This window comes from Panthera tigris, chromosome D3, assembly GCF_018350195.1.
Source record: "Panthera tigris isolate Pti1 chromosome D3, P.tigris_Pti1_mat1.1, whole genome shotgun sequence".
NCBI lineage: Eukaryota > Metazoa > Chordata > Mammalia > Carnivora > Felidae > Panthera > Panthera tigris.
Window position 1 is genome coordinate 21484590 of NC_056671.1, and position 14957 is coordinate 21499546.

General features: G+C 45.9%; 1 protein-coding gene across 1 annotated transcript in view; it reads right to left on the minus strand.

The window, feature by feature from the left end:
- The window catches only part of SLC5A1 (solute carrier family 5 member 1), a 135506-nt gene extending 122408 nt beyond the window's left edge, over nt 1–13098 (minus strand). The window contains exon 1 of the mRNA XM_042962733.1: nt 13036–13098. The gene's annotated coding sequence lies outside the window, so the exon portion shown is untranslated. The remainder of the gene's footprint in view (nt 1–13035) is intronic.
- Nucleotides 13099–14957: the final 1859 nt, after the last annotated feature.

The window sequence follows — 14957 nt, forward strand, 5'->3', positions numbered from 1 at the left end:
TGGCAATTTGTTAGAGCAGCCCTCAGAAAATAATACCCTGTCCAACAAAAGTCATAAGCCAAATGTAGCTATTTAAATTTAATTTAGTTAAGGGGCACCTGGGTGGGTCAGTTGGTTGAGCGTCCAACTCTTGATTGCAGCTCAGGTCATGATCTCATGGTTGGTAAGTTTGAGCCCTGAATTGGGTTCTGTGCTGACTGACAGCTCAGAGCCTAGAGTCTCCTTTGGATTCTGTGTCTTCCTCTCTCTCTACCCTTCCCTTGCTCATGATCTGTCTCTCTATCTCTCTCAAAAATAAATAAACATTAAAAAAGTTGTTTAAGATTCTCTCTTTCCCTCTGCCCCTCTCCCCTGCTTGCGCTCTCTCTTTCTCTAAAAAGAAAAAAAGAAAAAGAAAATTCAGTACCTGAGTTGCACTGGTCATGTTTCAAGTGCTCAGTAGCACATGTGGTTCATTGTTACAGTATTTGACAGCACTAACATAGAACAATCACATCAGAGTGAAAACTTCTATTGGATACAACTATTCTAGAGGCCCATGAGCTAAATCCAGCCCACCACCTGTTTTGATATGGCCCAGAAGCTAAGAATGGTTTCTAAATTTTTAAATGGTTGAAAAATTAAAAGAGTATTTTGTGACATGTAAAAATTATATGAAAGGCAAATTTCAGTGTCTCTAAATAAGGTATTTTTGGAACAGCCACACCATTCATTTACATACTGTCCATGACTGTTTTAATGCTACCACAGCAGAGTCAAGTACTTGTCTGACAGAGACTATATGGCCCATAAAACAAGATATTTGCTCTCTGACCTTCTACAGAAAAAGTTTGCCAAACCCCTACTCTGGGTAATGAAGAACGACAAGGAGAAGATATTAGAACAAACTGGCATCACGGTTAAGCAGAAAGGGATCTGATTTGAGATGTCCATAGGCATGTACTTCCCAGAACATAGTGAAATCAAGGTGAATATGTATTATCTCTTATCTATATGCATATAGTGTACATATACAGCTGACCCTTGAACAACACAGGTTTGAATTGTGTGGATCCACTTACACATAGATTTTTTTTCAACAAATACAGTACAGTATTATAAATGTATTTTCTCTTCCTTATGATTTTCTTAATAGCATTTACTTTTCTCTAGCTGACTTTATTGTAAGAATACAGTATATAATACATATAACACATAAAATATGTGCTAGCTGACTGTTATACTGGATTTTCAACTGTGCAGGTTTGGAATTAGGTTTGGCCTAACCCCAGCACTGTTCAAGAATCAACTGTAAATAATATCCACATATATACACTTCCACATGCACACAAAATAGGCATAGAGAAGGCACTGGAGGAACATATACCTAGATATTAATGATGGTCACCTAAGGGGGAAGGGGTGAATGAGACTGGAGTTTATGCCTTCTGTTGTCATCACCCTCCATGTTTCTGATTCTTCTGTAAGGGGATATTGCTTTTTTAATGGGGGGCAGGGAGGGCAGGGAGAAACCTGCTTGATTCTAAAACAGAGCTCCTAACCTCTAGACTAGATTATGAGGGCTGGGCTTCCCAGGCTGCCTTTATCTTTATGTAGTTCTGAATACCCTCATGCTTTCTTTCCCCATTGATATTAGCTCTCAGGAAAGGATCTGTTCGGCCCATTTACACGGAGTTATTGTCAATTGAGTCACAGATTACTGTGTACGTTCTTCCTCCCAGAGCAAAACAGCCTTTCGAGAAAGATCAAAGCCTAGAGCTGTGGACATAAAGGTCTACTAGTGGAATGTTAGCTATCAGTTAACCAGGTAGGAACACAGAGGGCTTTCTGGCTACCCTTGAAATCCCCAAGCAGAGGAAACAGCCTACATCAGTTACTTGCAGGAGCCTAGCCAGTGTGAAATCTTGGCCTCTGCAACCAGAAAAAATTAACAAATACATAGAGCTACACTTACAAAGCAGGATCCAAACTTGCAGGCTTAACCAACACTAGGCAAAAGCCTCCCAAACCCAGCCCACTTTTAAGACCCAGGTGATGACAACTTAGACTCAGGAGATCTGAGTTCAAATCCCTGCTCTGCCAGTGACTCCTTAGGAAACCTCAGTCCCTCTCTTTGTCCTCTCTTGGCCTCAGTTTTGCCCCTGGAAAAGAGCCAGACTTGGACAAGCTGACTTCGAAATTCCACCTCAGCTCTGCTCTGGGCCACTCTGGATCCTCCAACTGTGTGTATGTATGCCTGGGACAGGGTCCAAGTAATTCCTAAAGGGTCAAACGATAAACCATTGAGCTGGGTTAGTTCCAGAAAGTACTCAAAAATTAACCTGGTTATTCCTGTTTTCTCTTTTAATCTTTACCATTAGTAACTCTGGTGAGCATTGGCCCTCTCCAGCCTCCATGGTCCATGTGCTATCACCTGGTCCTCGACCCAGAGTGCTCAGTTTCCCCCTCCCAACTTCCTTTTCCCCCTGACTAAATTCTGTCAATCCTCACTTCCTCCATGAAACCTTTTCTGATTCCCCAAGTCCCCATGATCACACCCTCCTCTGACCACCTCACTATACAATACTATATCCCAGTATAATGCACTTAGCACCGACTATCAGGGGGGTCAGTGACATCTCTTATAGATACTTCTTCCTAGTTGGCTACTCCCCTTGGGAGTAGACACTATACTTAGCTAAGATTTTATACAGGGGATTCCAGCACTGAATGAAAGATTAGATCCAATGGCCTCTTAGGTCTAGATCAATTCTAAAATTCATGAATGCACAGGTTCATTGGTTGAGGGTGCTGGAACACTTGAAATGCTTTTCACCAAGCTGAGAAGCCCTGACCACTAAGAAATGTTCTTAGTGCTCTTCAAAGCACTGGTAAGCTCTCCTAGCTCCTTAGATCCTCACAAGAACCCTGTGAGGCAGGTGACCACTAAACTGGAGTGTGAAGCACCTAACATGGAGGTGAAGCAATCTCCTTAAGGCTAGCTGGCAAGTTGGTGGTAGAGCCCGAACCACACACCAGAGTTCTTGACCACCATTCTTGAGCTTTAGGATATGTAGCACACAGTGAAACCATGGCCACACTCTCTTTTTGGGAAACTGCAGGCTATTGTCACCTCATATCAACATATGAACACATATGCACTTTATAAGCACCTTCATGCTGGCTCCAGCCTGTTGGGCCTTCACCTCTTTAAACCTAGGGCTGTTTTTCTGCCCTCATTTATCATCATTCTCTAAGGGAAAAACAGCCCAGTGCAGTTCCCAGCCAGATAAATATATTTTCTCAAAGAGATTACAAGAGGCCAGAAGACACTGAACTTGAACCTACTTACTCTAGTATGTTCCCCCTCATCCCCTACCCTCCCCCCACTGTGTTCCAGGGAAGAAGAGGTGGGTGAAAGCTTTTAGTGTGGACAATCATCCCAATACACAACTTGGAGATGAGCTTCCCATCCAAAATATCATCTTTGCCCTGTTCAGCACCGGTGGAACCATATTCTCTCATAATAGCCACCTGTGCTGTTTAGCAGGGTCATTCATAAATCTGTAAATATATGCACAAATTCATATACATATGGCTATTAGGTGTAGGTGTGTATGGAAAGGTGCATTTATGCTACTGTGTTATGTTTTAGTGTGTGTGTTGTGTTGATATAATGTGAACATCCACGTATGTCTAGATACCTTCCTGAAAATGTGTATATGAGCAGATGAGTATGTGAGTGGGCATAAATATTTGCTCATTCACCCATCAGTTCAACAAAGATGTATTGATGTTGCAGGCACTGTGCAAGGTTCTGGTCATGAATAAGACACAGAATGGAGGGGAATACACAACAATGCATGAGTGGTAGACGTGTTTTTCAGTACTATGTAGCTGTCTATGAAATCACTACGCATATGTATGTGTACATCAGGGCCCACATCAAGCTAGGGGAGTTCCTGATCTATAAGTGAGAGCACATCAACTTTTAGTGCTGAAAAATGCTGCTGTGTTCTCTCCCCAAGTCCCAAGGATCAGATTTAAACAGACCTCACCTGAGTCTTGGGCAATAGAGGCATCTTCTAAACTCTGCTCTGCCAGGGTGGAAGGCTGAAGTACTTGGCTGCATCATTCCAGCCAGACACTCCACCCTCCCCACCCATAGCGAAGTGAGGCAGCACCTAATAACAGGGCACTGAGTCCAGCCTGCTGAAAGCCACCTGAGTTCCACGTGTATTTATGGCTTCACAGTTAATGTTTGGCCCTGGGTTATTTCTAGTTATTTCTAGGTAAGCCAGAAAAGGCAGGGGAGAGATGAGGGCAGGGAAGATAAGATGCCAGGTCACCTGTTGGAGTCATCTGCTCTGACAGCCTCCACTGGCACTGCAGGGTTCCAGGTCCTACCAAAGGAGGAAGGCACCGAAACAGGAGAGGACAAGGGCTTTTGGGAACAGGGGTAAAAAAAGAGAGCCCTTGCAAAATATTCCTTAGGAGCCCAGCATCCCCACTGCAGCCTTCTAAGAGATCCAAAAAGCCTCTCTAACAACAAATCAGCCAGCCTCACAGGGCATGAGGAGCTCACTTACCTCCAAGATGCTCTCTTAAAAATTTATCTTTTATATTAGGACAAAACTCTACCTCCTGACAACCTCCACTCATTAGTCCTACTTTCCCTTTCAAAAAAATTAATCTTCCTCGGCATAACTGTCTTTCGTTAATGCCTCCAGAAGGTCCCTGTTTCAAATGCTAATACAGAAGCTGGAAAAAATATAGCATTATTCTATTTTTTTAATGTTTATTTTTGTTTTTGAAAGAGAGAGCGTGAGCAGAGGAGGATCAAAGAAAGAGAGGGACAGAGAATCCAAAACAAGCTCTTCGCTGACAACACCAAGCCCAGCACAGGGCTCAATCTTATCAACTGTGAGATCACGACCTGAGCTGAAGTTGGACACTCAACCAACTAAGCCCCCCAGGTGCTCCATAGGTATTATTTTATAGTTTAGTTGAGTAATTTCCCCTCCTATTTGAAGTGTTTAAACTCCTTAAGAGTAGGGAGGTTTTACATATATATGCTGTGTACATATTTTATATGTATATACTGTGGGTGTATATATAATACATTTTATATGTATATAATGTATGTACCAGCATTTAATTCATGTTTACCATATTAGACACCATGCTTAGTATGCATACTATCTTATTTAATCTCCACAACACTATAGAGCTCTATTATTCCTATTTTACCAAAGAGAAAACTGAGAGGTTAAATACCTTAAGTGAGGTATTAAGTGATGGAATTCAAATTCAAACCCAAACCATTCTGATTTTAGTCCTGACTATTAAGCACCACACTATAATCTTGCATATGCCTTGTATATAGTAAACCAAATTAAATACTAGATGAGTGGATTAGTTATTTAATTGACTAACCCATCCATTCCCAGTAACAGAATGAGTGAGTTTCTCACATCAGTTGGCTACCTCTAGAGCAGGTGGGATATAGGACAAATGAACTCATGTGGGAGGCCAAGAGACAGTCTGGGGCCTGGGCCACTTCTCTGGAAGACGGGGTCTCTTGACTTCAAGGTTTCCCCAGTACAGCTGAAGAGAGAGACACAGAAAGGAAATGCATTGGGCTTCTGAGCTTCTCCCAGAATCATACTTGATGTGAATCTATGCAAAGAATCCTTGAGTTCTTTACCTAGAATGCCTTTCTCCCCTATAGTAGCCTCTCCCCCTTCAGGACCCAGCTCAAATGTCACCTTTTCCCTGAAGCTCAAGCTACCCAATCTTTCTCTCAAGGCAAAAGTATTCCTCCTTCAGTTATTCCCACTGTATGTCACACACACACACCTCAACTATAACCCACATCACATCATATTGCATTTATATGTTTGTCTATCTCCCTAAATTATGAGGTCCTCAAATGCTGAGCTTTATAGTCTCTGGGCCTAGCACAGTGCCTTGCAGAGATGGCACTCAGAAAACATATGTTGAATGTGAGTGAGAGATCAGAGAATGTGAGAGCCATCTTACAGAAAAAAGGAACCTCTGAGCCCCAACTGAACCACCCCACAAATGACATACATTTTGTCATCATAGTCATGCTCCTACCATGAGGGTTGAGATGGTGACCTCCTCCTACTCCACAGCCAGGGCACTCCAGAGACCTCCTTACCATTTCTGGTGAGAAATTAAGTATGAATCATCTGCCACCCTGACACCCAGCCAGTCTCCCACTTTTCTTCTAGCTGTGCCAAAGCAGGAGGGCCCCCCACATTGGAAAGTTGGTCATCCCAGTCTACCCAGGACTAAGCGAGAGTCTAGGAAACCTTGGAGGCCAAGGTTATCTAAGTTATCTAAGATAACTGGGAATGAGTAGGCAGTGAAGAAAATAATTCAATGAGGCCAAAGTGGACATCGGCTACAGTGGATAAGCTTCAGATAAACAAGCAATAAAGAATCTGTCAGAGCAAAGGAGAAGAGCTCCCACAGACACAACTATTACCCCTTGAGAATGGTGTAGCCAGAAGAAAAGGCCCAAAGCCTGAGGCAAGGACTGGGATGAGGCCAGGTAGAGAAGGGGTTACCAGGATACAGGAAAGGCACTTAAACTCCACATTTAATGTCTAAGTCTCGCTCTTCCCCAGAGCCCTTTAGGGAACTCAGACAGAGCAAGGTTCTCCTATAGCACCTGGCAGAGACTTCACCAAACTAATATCAAAAGAATTCTAACCTATACTACAGGCACATCTAAGAAACAACTCTGGATGATATAGTTCTATCCATCAGGTCTTGACGCAGCTCAAGACTAGTGTGGAACAGGTGATGAAAAGATGAAAAGGTGTTCAACAGAGGTGCCTGGTTGGCTCAGTCGGTTAAGCGTCTGATTTCAGTTCAGGTCATGATCTCAGGTTCATCAATTTGAGCCCCGCATCAGGTTCTCTGCTGTTAGCACAGAGCCTGCTTTGGATCCTCTGTCTGTCCCCAGTCTCTGCCCCTCCCCCCGCTCAAAAATAAACATTAAAAATAAAAAAATAAATTAAAAAATAGAAAAAAGAAAAGATGTTCAACATCACTAGTCATTAGGGAACCACAAATCAAAACTACAATTAGATACCATTTCACACCCACTAGGATGGCTATAATCATAAATAAATAAGTAAGTAAGTGTTGGTGAGGATATGGAGAAATCAAACTCTTGTATGTTACTGGTAGATCACTTCTCAGCCTTTTGGCTAAGATCAAGTGTTACTGGCAGGAACATAAAATGATATAGCCAGTGTGAAAAATAATTTGGTGGCTCCTCAAAAAGTTAAACATAGAATTACCATGTGATCCAGCAATTGTACTCCTAGGTATATTCCCCAAAGAGTTGAAAACATTCATATACACAAAAACTTGCACACAAATATTCATAGCAGCACTATTCATAACACTCAAAAGATGAAAATAACCCAAATGTCCATTAATTGATGAAAGAATAAGCTAAATGTGGTATATCCATATGATAGAATGTTATTTAGCCACAAAAAGCAGTGAAGTACTGATACATGCTATAATATTGATGCACCTTGAAAATATTGTCCTGAGTGAAACCAGACACAAAAGACCACATATTTGTGATCCCACATACATGAAATGTCCAGAACAGACAAATCCATAAAGACAGAAAGTAAATTCTTGGTTGGCAGGGATTGAGGGAAGGGAGAATGAAAGTGACTGCTAACAGATACAGAGTTTCTTTTAGGAATAGTAAAAATGTTCTAGAAATAGATACTAGTGGTGTTTGCAAAACTTTTCAAATATACTAAAAACCAATGAGATGTATATTTCAAAGAGTCAATTTTACACTGTATAAATTATATCTCAATTTTTAAAAAGTAAATTTAATTGTGGTTATGGTTGTATGAGTCTACAAATATACCAAACACCATCAAATTGTATATTTTAAATGAGTGAATTGTGGGGCGCCTGGGTGGCTCAGTCGGTTGAGTGTCTGACTTTGGCTCAGGTCATGATCTCACAGTCTGTGAGTTCAAGCCCCGCATTGGGTTCTATGCTGACAGCTCAGAGCCCGGAGCCTGCTTCAGATTCTGTGTCTCCCTCTCTCTCTGCCCCTCCCCTGCTCATGCTCTGTCTCTCTCTGTCTCAAAAATAAATAAAAAATTTTTTAAAAATTTAAATGAGTGAATTGTATGGTATATGAATTATATCTCAATAAAGCTACTACCAAAAAAAATTGCAAGACTACAGTTCAAATCCAGGTCTTTCCATGTCCAAAACTAATGCTTTTAACCATTACACCACACTGTCTTATTTGCAAGGTAATCCCAGAAGGGCTCTTTGCATCTCTCCTTTCCTCAAACAAACTCTCCTTGCCTTGTCCTGCTCTCTGAGCCTCAAAAGCTCCAGGCAAGTGTTTTCTTCTCCCTCAGCACAACATTGTCCAGCTCATTCCCACTGCAATAACCGCCAAGTGTCTACAATCTAAAGCCAAATCTCCTTAACCTGGAAGTCAAGGCCTCTCAAGATCTACCTCCAACTTTCTTTTCCTAGGACTCTGCTCCACATGCCAACATCCTAGCCAAATATTTCTCCCTGCCCTTTCCTGAATCATGCCCTTTCCTGCTGTCCAATGTGCCAAAAATCCTTTCTCCACCCTTCCACTGCATAGCCAAATCCTGTCCCTCTGCTCTGATACCACCTGGTACTTTCTCTGAGTTCAAAGTCACACACACACACACACACACACACACACACACACACACACACACGCCTTAATTTTGCTTCCTCTGAGCTCTTGTGCATCTCTATTTCTCCATGCATTTGTCCCTATATGAAGGTATTTGGACATATATTCTTTAAGGACAGCACATAAAACAACCCAAAGCACCCAGCACAGCATCTGGCACACAGTGGTACTCACAAAAGTCACATCAAACTAACTGAAGTGAATTCAATCTCTTGTCATCTTACTGCTCTTTTCCACTAATGGCAGTTATCCTGCCAACTAGAAACACTATGGGCAGTTTGAACAAGGTGTTTAGAATGTTAATAGATGAAAATGGGTTGCAGCCACATTCGTTTCATATAAATTATAAATGAGTTTTATGGCCTTGGTTGCCTTGACTACCCAGCTATTGGTTGGCATACCCTGCTCAGCCCAGGGGTTAGAAATGTTCCCGTAGCAGGGTGATGTGAGGCAGGGGTGACATGAAGGGGAAAAGAATTCAGTATTTGAGGTACCAGCACCCTCTGAATCCTTCATACTGTCACCATATTGGGAACCCTTCTGCCCCTTCCTCAACTCTGAGACAGGCAAGGGGGTGGGAAGTCCAGAGGGGTGTGCTGCAGTTCTGCTCTCACAAGGTCACAGGAAGAACCAGACCAATAGGCCCCACACTGGGTTTTATGTAGGATTGTTCTCTTTGAAGGTGCCCTTCAATTTCCTAACCACTGCTGCCCCCTGGTGTCCTGACCAGCCACAGCCTACAATGTCCCACCAGCCCTACCCTCTAGAGCAGCACAGCCCAATAGATATATTTTGTGAGCCACAAGTGTAATTTTAAATTTCTGGTAGCCATATTAAAAAAGGTAAGAGGGGCACCTGGGTGGCTCAGTCAGTTGAATGTATGACTTTGGATCAGGTCATGATCTCACAGTTCATGAGTTTGGGCCCTACGTCAGGCTCTGAACGGACAGCACGGAGCCTGCTTAGGATTCTCTTTCTCCCTCTCTCTCCCTGTCCCTCCCCCACTAATCCCCCTCTTCCAAAATAAATAAATAAACTTTTTTTAAAAGGTAAAAATAAACAGGTGAAATTAATTTTAATAATATATTTTATTTAATCCAATAGGTCCAAAATATTAGCATTTCAACATGTAATCAAAAAAAACTCTTAATGAGAGTTTTATATTCTATATTCCTTTTCTATAGTCTATATAGTCTTTATAGTCTATATAGTCTTTATAGTCTATATAGTCCTTTATAGTCTATATTCCTTTTCTATACTAAATCCTCTAAAACTGGTGTGTATTTTACACTTGCAGGTCACCTCAATTCAGACAAGCCATATGTCAAGTGCCAACAGCCACATATGGCCAGTGGCTACTATACTGGACAACTTAGCTCTAATGCCTTGAACAGCACTGCCCCTGCTGGCCTGACCAGTGCTGTCCTGGGCCCCAAGCCAAATACTACCTTTAGACTAATCCTCTCCCCTGAGCTCCAGGCTCTTCCCAGCTGCTTGCTTGTCATCTTCACTTGCCTAACAGAAATCTTTGCAAGGTCTACAAAACTGCATTCTCATTTTCTATCCCAAAATCTATCCTTACAACCCACTCCAACTCAGTCAGTGCCATCACCACCCATCTAGTTGCTGGAATTAACATCCAAAGAGTCATCCTTTTCCTTCACCTCTGCCCTGCATCCAGTCAGCAAATCCTTTCAATACAGCCCATAGATATATCTGTTTGCTTACCTCCATCTCCACAGCTACTACCCTAGGCCGATAATATCTTGCCTGGACGATTAGAGTAACTTCTTAACTGCTTCCACTCTTCCCCTTGTACCACCTCACTCCACAACCACACAGAGCAGCCAGAGGATCAGATTTCTCCCCTGCCCACATCCCTCCACCAGTTTCCCAGTGCCTTCTAATAAATCCACCTCCTCACTTAGCTTTGCCATGTCCTTCATTACCTGCTCCCTCCACCTCACTTTCCCAGCAGCCATTTGTTTCAAACCTGTTTAACTCATTCCCACTTCCTGGTCCGTCTGGAATGTTCTTCCTCCAGACCTTTGCATGGCTGGCTCTTTCTCACCATTGAGGTCTCTGCGTGGCCTTCCCTTACCACCCTATCTGTCATAGTCCCTTCATCCTTAGTTATTTTCTATCCCATAACCTTGTTTTCATTTTCTTCATAGCATTCATCACTCCCTGAAATTGTTTTGTTTTCTGTCTCCTTCCACTATAACATAAGTTCTATGAGAGAAAGGATTTCCTTCTATTGTTCATCTCTCTTCCTCTAGCAACTAGAACAATACCTGAGAGAGAGTAACATACAAATAAATGAATGAGTGCTATTCCCTCAGTCTGGAACACTCTCTCCACTCCATGGCTGGCTCCTTCTCCCTCAGGTCTTACATTAAGTGTCATTTTCCCAGAGAACCTCCCAGACTGCTATACTTATTTTCTATCTCAGCATCCTCATTGCTACACTCATAACACATTTTTAACTATAGCCAATTTGACTTTTTTTTCCTTCTTTTTTGTCTTCCTTGGACTGCTTTTTTTTTTTTTTTTTTTGAGAAAGAGAGAGAGAGAGAGAGCAGGGGAGAGGGGCAAAGGGAGAGGGAGAGGGAAAGAGAGGATCTAAGCAGGCTCCACACCCAGCACAGAGCCTGACATGGGGCTCAATCTCATGACTGTGAAATCATGACCTGAGTAGAAATCAAGAGGCAGATGCTCAACTGACAGAGCCACCCAGGCACCCCTTCTTGAGACTGCTCTTAATACTACTCTGTACTCTGTACTTCAGAAACAGACAACATCTGTGCAGTTCACTCTTGTCACCCACCACCCAGCACAAGCCTGACATGTGATGGATGCCCAATATACCTGTTGAATGAATACCCAACACTTCCTGGTGGCTCCCAGCCCTGCCCAGGTAAGCGACCTAGTAGGGGTATCCTACCAGATCCCTATAAGAAGCCTGCCTTACCTGGTCTTCTCCGGCTTCCAGGAACTGCATCTCCTACCTTACTGGACCACTGAGGAAGCCTGGGCATGATATGATCTGGGTACCCAACTTTGAAGTAAGGGGAGAGACTGGAGCCAAAAGAATGAAGCTGTCCCTAGAGTATGGCTAAGGCTTGTCCATTTCCTTCCCTCCCTCTCCCAGGGTCAGCAGAGCCTTCCTCCCAACGAGGGTCCCAAGAGCTCACCATGTTGGGCAGAGGGAAGGTTTCTGACTCCTGAAACCCAGCTACCACCCTCCCAAGTACCTACTCCCACCCCCAGCAGTCTGAACATATGGCCAGGCACTTTTAACCCTTCCATTTACCAGAACAAAAAGCAACAGGGTCTGTTCCCAATCCCCACACTACGGCTGGTCATAATTCCACAGTGCCCTTGCGGGAGCTCCCCACTCAGGAATTTTACTTCCACTCAAGTGTCAGGCCTTGGAGGTCATGGAATCCAAGCTCCTCATCTTACAAGAGCCCAGAGAGGAGCAGGGACTTGCCCAGAGTCACAAACCCAAGGCCAGAACCCCGGGCTCCACTGTAACCCAACGGTTCAGGCCACCTCCGCTCTTCTTTCTTCCACACCCCCTCCCTCACCTCAAAAAAACAACGTGACCTCTTCACACCCGGGCTTTCACCTCCTCGGTCTCATCTCCAACCCACAGTATGGAGTAGAGTTGGGAGTCGGTGGTGGGGTACAGAGATTGTTTCCCCCACTTGAGAGAGGTGCACAGTAACACTGAGCCCAGAATGGTTACGTGGCTCCCACAAGGACACACAGCGAGGCAGAAGCAACACCACGACCGGAAGCCAGGAATCCTCTCCCCACTCAGGGCCGGGCCCCACTGCCGCTGAGCCTTCTGGAAGGCAGACTCGGGGCCACCCTAGGCGCGCTCCGAAGTCCGAGGAGGCGAGCGGGTTAGGCCGCAAGCGCCGCCTCTCCCGGGTCAGACGCCGCCGTCTGCACGGAAAGGGCCGAACTCGGAGGCGTCTCCAGCTCAGCCACCTGAGCGCGGGCCTGGCCCTTCCACTGGAGCTCCGCGAGCGCCCCGCGAGCGCCACGGCACTCAGGACCCTCGCCCCGCCACGGGCCACTCCTCCCCGAGGGCCTGGAAGAGCCGAGGCCCAGGGTCCGCACGCTTCCTCCCTCACCACCCTCACCGTGCACGGGGCCAGCACACCAGGACACGGGAGACAAGGACACCGTGAGGGCCCTCTCGCCGCCCAGCAGGACACTCAACAACTGATGGAGGGACCGACGGAGACACTGGCTGTGACTCGACCGCCTGCTGATGGACTCACCGGACTGGCTGACAGGATAGCAGATGGGACTGACAGACTGACAGGATTGACTGACCGGCTGACTGAGCCGATTGGCTGGCAGGCTGACCGACAGGACTGACTGACTGGCTGACTGGCTGACTGACTGGCTGACTGGCTGACTGAGTGACAGCCTGACTGGCAGGATTGACTGACTGGCTGACTGGCTGACTGGCGGGCTGCTTGTACTGGCTGACAGGATGGTCGACGGGAATGACAGCCTGACTGACTGGCGGGCTGACCGGCGGGCTGACTGGCGGGCTGACTGGCAGGATTGACTGGCTGACGGGCTGACTGGCGGACTGCTTGTACTGGCTGACAGGATGGTCGACGGGAATGACAGCCGGCTGGCTGGCTGACAGGCTGGCTGTAGTGACGGGCCGGCCATCTAGACTGACTGGCAGGTTGGCGGCTGCGAGCGTCGTGGGTTGTCTCAGTCTCGCCCTCCACCTCTCGTTCACTTCACGCCAGCTCACGGCGCCGCTTCTACCGCCACCGACCTGTTCCTAAACCAAAGAGCTTGGAGCTTGACGGACGCTACTCTCTCCTCCGCCGGAGCCACGCGCGGCTTGAAGACCCGCAATGGTGGGAGAGGCGGGGCCGGGGCGGGACTTGGGTGGGAGGGGCCGAGCGGCGGGAAGGGGTGTGACCCGGCGCTCCAGAACCCGCTTTTCCGGATCTCAAACCCCCTTGGTTCTCCCGCTGGGTCTCCTTCTCCTCCTTCCCAGTCGGGGTAGCCGGGCCCCCTCTGGACCCTGCGTCGCACTGCGGACCCGTCCGGTGACCTGATGGGGCGAGAGAAGTTCACGGCTGCCCCTTAGATCCGCTAGAAGCCTGGGCATCCCCACCGCTGCAGAGCCCCGCTGGGGCGGGGGACCGCGGGACCCTTCCGGGGCCAGACGGGCAGCAGAACACGTCAAGGGTAGAAACCCCCTACTACCCCCGGGCCCCCAGAAATCTTTGAGGACTCTACATCGCCCTGGGGAGGAACTGAGCAAGCGGGGGGGAGAACCAGTGAAATTTGCAATGTCTCTGTTACTAGGCCCAAAATTGCCCCTCTTCCCCACTTGCCCCCTCCTGCCATCCGCCTAGACCTCAGCGGCTCGTGTGCAAACCCACCTACCTTCCAGAGGGCCATTTCTGGAGCATGGTGAACACTATCGAGCCCCTAGGTGGCAGCAAAGGCCCGGGAAAGTTGTCCCAAAAAGGTCCCTTCGTTCCGCTCTAATCCCAGAAAGGCTGGGAAGGATGGAGTCACTTCTAAGAGGAGAAAATTGAAGTCCAGTGCGTCAGGAACATGCTCACGTCACGCAGCGATTTGAACTCTAACTTCCTGCCCCAGAAGAAGAGGAGACAAGGCAGAAACAGGAGAGACTAACAGGGAGAGTCCATAGAAAGTGATGGCTCAGAGCACAAAAGCACTGAGATCTGCCGTCCCAACGGTGTGACAGTGGAAGCCTCCTCACGTCTCTGAGGCTCTATTTCCTTACCTGTAGAATTAGGGACAAGAAGGACCCCTGCTTCATCGTTTGTTTTGAGGATTAATGAGATGCTGCATGGAAATCACTTTGCACAGTGCCTGGCAACTATTAAGTGCTCAGTAAATAGTCAATGATTTAATAAAGTAAAGCAGCGTTCCACAGGCCACCAAGACAACACATAGCCAGGATCTGAGTGTGATGTCCTTTTTTAATGTATCAACTCGGCCAAGTTACACTCCTGTTATTCAATCAAGCACTAATCTAGATATTGTGATGAAGGTATTTTGTAGATATAATTAAATAAATCGACTTTAAGGGAGATTATTCTAGATAATCTTGGTAGGGCTGATTCAGTCAGTTAAAAGACCATAAGATCAGAGCTGAGGGTTCCCTGAGGAAGAAATTCTGCCTGTGGACAGCAGC